The sequence below is a fragment of the Octopus bimaculoides genome, chromosome 15 (assembly GCF_001194135.2).
Source record: "Octopus bimaculoides isolate UCB-OBI-ISO-001 chromosome 15, ASM119413v2, whole genome shotgun sequence".
Lineage (NCBI taxonomy): Eukaryota > Metazoa > Mollusca > Cephalopoda > Octopoda > Octopodidae > Octopus > Octopus bimaculoides.
The window spans coordinates 24,659,458-24,667,624 of record NC_068995.1 but is presented as its reverse complement, the minus strand read 5'-3'; the positions used below and the strand labels follow the sequence as shown (position 1 = coordinate 24,667,624).

The window sequence follows — 8,167 nt, the reverse complement described above, 5'->3', positions numbered from 1 at the left end:
GTTTAACGTCCGCTTTCCATGCTAGCATGGGTTGGACGATTTGACTGAGGACTGGTGCAACCGGATGGCTACACCAGACTCCAATCTAATTTGGCAGAGTTTCTACAGCTGGATGCCCTTCCTAACACCAACCACTCAGAGAGTGTAGTGGGTGCTTTTACGTGTCACCCGCACGAAAACGGCCACGCTCGAAATGGTGTCTTTTATGTGCCACCCGTACAAGAGCCAGTCCAGGGGCACTGGCAACGATCTCGCTCGAAAACCCTACAAGGCCAGTCAGGCGGTACTGGCAACGGTCACGCTATATATATACACACACACACGCATATATATCATATATACACATATATGCATACATATATATAAATACAAAGATATATATATATCTATATATATACAAACATGTACATAAATATATATTGAAAGTAATAGAAATGAAACTAATATATATAGATACATAATGAAAGTACTTGAAATTGAAACCATATATTAGTGAAAGTATTAATAGAGATGTTATTGTTTCACTTTTGACATGTAATATGGAAACAGTGTAAGAGATAAGAGATTGTTCTGGGTTTGCATTAGTTGAAAAATTTTTTAGCCCATGACACTGCATGGACCTTAAGTAAGGCATGTGTAAAATTTTAATGAAATTCATTTGATAGTTCTTGACTTTTAGTGATGCACACATACATACATACATACAGACAGACAGACAGACACACATTCTGAATTTTATATATATATATATATATATATATATATATAGGTACGTATACATACACTCACACACTTATGTCTTAAAATGAAAATTAGTTGTATTTTAAGAAAAATTTTTAATTTACTAAAATACCGTACCAATTTCAAACTGGTTTATAGATATACTCCTAAAATCCATTTTAAAACATATACTGAGTATAAGAGATGACTTAGTTTTTCTAAGCCATCTCCGAAATAAACCATTACAGGCACATTGTTTGTCTCCTTTAATGTAGTAAATGGAACAGAAGTCATGCGATTCATCATCATCATCATCATCATCATTTAATGACCTCCTTCCATACTGGCATGGGTTGGACAGTTTGACAGGAGCTGCACCAAACTTCTGTGTCTGTTTTGGCATGGTTTTTATGGCTGGATGCCCTTCCTAACACCAACCACCCAACAGAGTAATTGAAAAATTTCTGAACAACCTACCTGAACAAATTGAGAAAAGGTTTATCATTGAAGAATTAAAGTTCATCCTACAAAATACCTCTTTAATTTCAATATCTATGGACAAATATCTGGGACTGTGATGGGTATGAAAGTAGCTCCTACATATGCTAATCTTGTCATAGTATACTTAGAAGTCTAAATATATGAATACATACGATTAAGGTTTGGCAATAATCTCCATAAATACCTATTTGCCAACTGGAAATGCTATCTAAACGATTGTTTTAGTCTGTGGACACACAGTGTGGATCAACTCTATGGGTTTAAAACTTTAGTTAATGACAAACCACAGTATTCAATTCACAGTGGAATATGGTGAAAAGAAAGTAATGTTTTGGGACACCTTAATCATGCAAAGAGATATAAACATTGAACTGACAACTAGTTCAAACCAACAGACTCAAAACAATATTTGTTATTTTCTTCCTGCCGTCCAAATCATGTGAAAATAGATATACCTTTTAACCTGGTAAGAAGAATTTGCACAATTGTATCCAGTCCAAAGCATTCAGAAAAAATACCTGTTTCTTAACATTTGAATGTTTTTTCTACAAACAAACATCCCAAATACTAACATTTCCCTTTAAATCAATGTATCAAGAACACTCAGTGTGCACTTACAGTTTTTTGTAATATGTGTAGAAGTGTGAAAGTGTAGTGGCCTGTGATAGTGAGGGTGTGGTTGGTTGGTTAATGTAATCATATTGTATGTGAGAAATGCATGTGAAAAGGTGGTAGTGGGTTTAGTGGGAGGTAAGAGGAAAGGCAAGAAGAATGTGGAGAGTGTGGTAGATATGTGTGCAAGGTATGAACGTGAGATGTTGTTGGTAGCAAAGTAAGAGGAGAAAGAAAAATTGCTATAAAACATTAGTGCAAAAAAATTTTTTAATTCTGTATTTATATGAGAGAAGAAAATTTGTGAGGCACGTGCAGGGGCAAGATGGAGGTGATAGAGGTGTGTTGATGTCAGAATGTAAAGCATAGCATCTAAAAGCAGAAGGGAGAAAAGTGTAAAAATGAGGTCATATCCTTATGCTCAATTAGTGATGGAAGTAGTGAAGATCCTCTTTGCTTATGTGAGTATATATATATAAATAAAACGAAGAACTGAGAATTGAGTGGTCTGCTCAAAAACATAGCATTGTACCAAGAGTCATTGCTATCACTACTAAAAGACCCAATTCTGTGAATTATTGAATGGAAGCCTCACAACTGTTTGTAAACTAGGAATTGATAGTTGGTTTGGATTAGTTTATAGCTAAGTTAGCAGCTAACTTCCATTATTAAATACCTGGCAAGTGATTGCATATTTAGTGAATGGTTTAGTAATTAACCAGTGAAATTAGTTTATGCTAAAAAGTAAAAGTATAGTAATAATTTTTATAAGCGTAATTGTACTAAGTATTTTGAAGGGAATCTGAGTAGTCAACTCCATAACTTAGGTTCTCGTAAAAACAGTAGTAAACATTTCTCATACTTTCAAGATAGCAAGGAAACTCTCATAATTCTATTAACTCATAAATCCAAGATAGAAGCCCTCCATATGAATCTGTTTAGTAAAGTGTTATGAAACAGTGGTGGTAAATAGTGATAAGAGAAGTGGCAATGCAGTTAGTGCTAGAATAGTGGTAAGAGTAATTGTAGAGTATTGGTAGGAGCATGTAACTCTGCTTTGTCCTACTATTTACACAACTTACCTTGGAAAAGCAAGCAAAATCAACTTCATTTCATCACATTACTAAATAGCAAATAGTGATTGTTGTTGCTTAGTCTAGGGAATGCCCTGAACCACTGGACCTATAGTGAAAGGGGTTCCAGCTACAACTATCTTGTCTTTCTTCTTTCTAAGACTTCATTATTTTAGAGCAGTGTATTGGCTGAATAGTGAGAGCACTGGACCAAATACCTAGCGGTAGTTTATTATAGTTCTTTACATTCTGAGTTCAAATCCCACTGAGATCAACTTTCCCTTTCATCCCTTCAGGGTCAATAAAATAAAGTCCAATTTAGTACAGGGCTCAATGTAATTGATTCCCCCCATCATCTCAAAATTTGCTGGTCTTATATAAATTGAAAACGCCATATGATCTTCCTTTTTAAGATAGCATAATGTGATATGGAGGAAATTGTTTGTTATTTTTAGCAGGCTGAGTGACCATGTAGAGGCTTCCTTTTGACTTGTTCTTATTGTCGCTAATGTTGTTTTCAACCAATTATCATTTAACAAGTCACTTTATAGGTAAGTAGGTTACACTGACTAGATTAAGAATGTTTCTGAAATATTATTATTTTAAGTAAATCATTCAATGTTTTCATGGTTGTCTGCATGAGTCAACATCTGTATAAAATTGTGCGTGTTATATTTGGGTCACTTGATTTAAAGAACAGAAGTTCACTCCTACCTTATAATGTCATTGCAAAAATAAACAATCACATCATTGAAATTTTGAAGTTACAAGATAATTCAGGATTAATTCAAAACAGTGTGAATAAATAAGCATTACATTTGCCACAGTAATTTGAATGATAAAGTGTTAATGTTTACAACAGGAATATTGTTCCTGAAATTACTCAGTATTTCAATTTAAAATGTAATAACCCATGATAGCCTTCTAATCTATTGAGTTGTAATTCAAACATATTGTTTTATGTAATTGACTTGAAAAGCTTCAATAGGTCAGAAATAAATTGTTTTTGAAATAGTGGATCTTGAAGTAGATAAAGCTATAAATAAAAGCATTTAAGATTTGTTAATGTCCCAAGGGTAGTTTTTTACTTTTTCTATCTCAAGAGTTTTTTAACCCAATATTTACATGCTGTAAAGTGTTGAGCTGGGAGAATCATTAGCATGCAGGGAAAAATGCTTAGCAACATTTCATCTGTCTTTACACTCTGAGTTCAAATTCCACCGAGGTCAACTTTGCCTTTCATCCTTTCAGAGTTGGTAAAATAAGTACCAGTTACGCACTGGGGTTAATGTAATTGACTTACATCCTCTCACCGAAATTGATGGCTTTGTGCCAAAATTTGGAACGAATTTGAAGCCTGCTGTTACTTATAGCTTTATTTACTTTGAGATCCACCATTTCAAAAACAAATTAGATTGTCTAAGTTACTTTTACTTTGATATACTTTCTAGACTTTAGAATACGTATGTCTAAAGAGGATGTTAGATTAAATCAACACCAGTATAGCACAAGTATTGATTATATTGCTGTAGAGAAATGGAAAGCAAAGTTCGTCCAAGTGGGTTTTGAAATCAGAACATAGAAAACTGGAATTAAATCTTGTAAGACATTTGGTTCAGTACTCCATTCATCATCATCATTATCATCATCATCATCATTTAACATCCGTTTTCCATGTTGGCATGGGTTGAACAGTTTGACAAGAGCTGGCAAGCTCCACTGTCTGTAGAACATGGTTTTCATGAGTGGATGTCCTTCCTAACGCCATCCACTTTACAGAGTTGGCTGGATACTTTTTATGTGGCACCAGCACTGCTGTGATCCGTTTTCACAGCTGGATGCTCTTCTTAACACCAACCTTTACATGGTGTATTGGGTGCTTTTTATATGACACTGGTACCAGCAAGGTCACCAAGTAACATGCAAGACACAGATCCTTAGAGAGAGAGGGTGAGTATTGGAGGAGGTGGCTTTGTGCCAGATGATGAGTTATTAGAATATGAGGAATAGAAACCGGTGTCTTGCTGTAGGAGAATCCTGGTTACCCCCAGTTATAGGTGGAGAGAGAGTGTGAACTTTTTAAGTGATGACCCTTTAAGGTCATACTGATAATGAACTCAACAACAGCTGAATAAATAAGATATTAAATCACTACTCAATAAGTCCCCTTGAGTCGTTGTTGCGGAAAATGGTAAATTTACTGTAAAGAGGGGGTGGGATGGGGTGTTATAGGGTATATGATTTACTTTTTGTTAAAACTTCTGTCATTTTCAGGGTCAGATTATGCTGCTATTTCTGTATCCTGTATCCAACTGTCTTTACAATAATGATAATAATTCTATCTACTACAGGCACAATACCTGAGATTTTGTAAGGAGGGGACTAGTGAACTGTATTGACCCTCAATGTTCAACAAGTACTATATTTTATTGACCCCAAAATGATAAAGGGCAAAGTCAGTCTTGGTGGAATTTGAACTCAGAACGTGAAGCCAGAAGAAATGTCACTAAGCATTTTGTCCAGCATAATAATGTTTCTGCTAACCATCTTCTTCCATTTTCCTTCAAATTTGGACATAAGGCCAGCCATTTAAATGGAAGGAGGTTAACCATCAATTACATCAATCTCAGTGCTTGTCTGGCTCTTATTTTATCAATGCTGAAAGGATGAAAGGCAAAGTTAATGGTGGAATTTGAATTCAGAATATGAAAAGCTGGAACAAATACCACAAGATATTTTCCAATTTTTTAACAATTCTGCCAGCTTACCAGACCTAAATTATTTCTTTGATTTATGCTCAAGGCCAGCAATTCTGAGGGGAGGGGTTATTTGGCAACACTGACCCCTACAATTGACTGGTACTTTATTTTATTAACCTAGAAGGATGAAAAGTAAAGTTGACCTCAGCAGAATTTGAACTCAGAATATAAAGAATCATATCTAAATGCTACAAAGCATTTTGTCCATCACTTTAACAATCCTGTCTGGGAATCTCTTATATTGACAATGTTACATGTATAATTCACTTCACAAATCAGCTGAGACATTCTAGTTTTGCAAGCCTGTGGGTGCTGGTACCACATAAAAGTACCCATGCCAGTGCTACATAAATGTACCCATGCTGGTGCCACATTAAAGCAACCATGCAGGTTCCATGTAAAAGTGCCAGTGCCATGTAAAAGCACCCAGTACACTCTGTAAAGTGGTTGGTGTTAGGAACAGCATCCAGCCATACAAACCATGCCAAAACAGACAAAATGGTACCTGGGCAGCCCTTCAGCTGCCCAGCTGCTGCCAAACCATCCAATCCATGCCAGCATGGAGATAGGATGTTAAATGACAACAACAACAATGACAATGAAGAAGAAATCAGGTATCATTTCAAATCAATCTCTATTCAGAAGACAGACAAGTTAACTCATTCAGTATACAGTTTACTAGTTAAAATCCTTTTACCCTTCAGCATACTAAGAATACTTGTAAAACACTGATATCAGTTCAATCAATAATGTCCTTCCAACTGTAAAATATGTCTTTTGTTTATATATACACATTAAACTTAGCTCATACATCGTTTCACACAAAAGTAGGCTACATTGACTTTATATCAATTAACACTTCAGTTATTTTAATTTGTATATTAATAAGTACTTCTCAATTTAAAGCTTTTAATGAAATGGCACATTTTGAGTTCTTTGATGAAGGGTTCTGTCTATGGGAATGAATTAACATTATTCTATTGTACGTGGTACAAAGATTTAGGTTTGCACTATTTAATTTGGTTTTATTTTCATATCAGACTGTTAAAAGAATTAGCATCCTTCCCAACCACACGGTTCTGGGTTCAGTCTCACAACACAGCACCTTTGGCAAGGTAACATCACAAGTTAAAGAGCACAATGCTGTGCTCTTCATACTAAACAGCTAACTATTCCATAATAGAATGTGTAAAGAGGTCTAGGTTAGTGATAGCCAACCTTCTTAACTCAGAATATCAAAATTTTAATTTTTTTAATAATCCTATTATTGAAGTGTCATTTACATGTATTTTAGTTGTGGGTAAATACTTATAAGATAGGTTGTTTATAACATGGTGTTACAGAGCAAAATTATTTTCAAATTCTATTGCATGTCATCTAAATACTCTTGCCATGTCACTGCTGACATAAATGTCATAGGTTTACCATATCCGGTCTAGGCACCAGAGTATGGAATATTGGGGCTATAATATTGTTGATAGGATGCTCCTAGATTCTTGATTGGCTGTCAACCATAGTAAACCAACACCAACACCAACAACACTATTATCACAAACAGCAAGAGAGCTTCTTTGGAGTCACTTGACATCTGAGAAATAGTGACCTAAATCTCCCTCAAATCATATCTTATCATCTCCAATAAGAAAAGAACATATTGAATAAAATACCACAAAAAAAAGACAGGATAGTCATAGCTGGGAAGCTTTTGATGATGAGACTTAAATTCAGAGAGTTGACCTGAAGTTAAATAGCACCACCATTGCCTACCATCACAAGTACTAACAGGTCGTCACTACCAGCAAGAACATCATTATCCCAACTCCACTGCCACCATCACTACTATTACTGCCACCACTACCACCGACCACAATCACAGATTTATCATCGCATCTAAAAGCACCACCCTTTTAACGCTGTTACTATCTATAATAATAACTACAATACTGATGCAGTGCTTCTTAAAAGCTGATGGAGATGTGAGGTACGTTTTTTTAAAGCTAATGGAATTGGTTTCTTGTGTCTGCTTCCATTTATATCACTTTCTACTTCCCAAGATTCTGTTGTAATTTTGTTTTCTATTTACTTATTATTATTATTATTATTATCATCATCATCATTATCATTATTTCTTCACCTTGTAATTCCTGGTTTTCCGATTTTATTGAACAAAAATCTTACTACAATAGGATTTTGTTAGATCACATGTTTAACACATCAATGTCCAACTACCTTGTCCATATATATATCAATCAATATATAGGGGTAAGATCCAGGGATCCAAGTGTAGGAAACTTGTAAGCTTCAAGCAGTCATGGATGGATAGACAGATAGATAGGTAAATAGATAGATAGACAGATAGATAGACAGATAGACAGGCAGGCAGGCAGGCAGATATATTCTTTTATTCTTTTACTTGTTTCAGTCATTTGACAGCAGCCATGCTGGAGCACTGCCTTAAAGGCTTTTAGTCGAAGAAATTGAGCTCAGGACTTACTCTTTGTA

The 8,167-nt window shown here is 35.1% G+C and overlaps 1 protein-coding gene across 5 annotated transcripts in view; it reads left to right on the top strand.

Annotated features, from left to right (window-relative positions):
• The window catches only part of LOC106878778 (uncharacterized), a 195,476-nt gene that overhangs the window by 99,093 nt on the left and 88,216 nt on the right, over positions 1 to 8,167 (top strand). The window contains exon 1 of one of the 5 annotated variants that reach the window (XM_014928113.2): positions 7,088 to 7,646. The exons of the other annotated variants lie outside the window; for them this stretch is intronic. The gene's annotated coding sequence lies outside the window, so the exon portion shown is untranslated. Of the gene's footprint in view, positions 1 to 7,087; positions 7,647 to 8,167 lie in introns of those variants that run through there. 5 annotated transcript variants of the gene reach the window in all.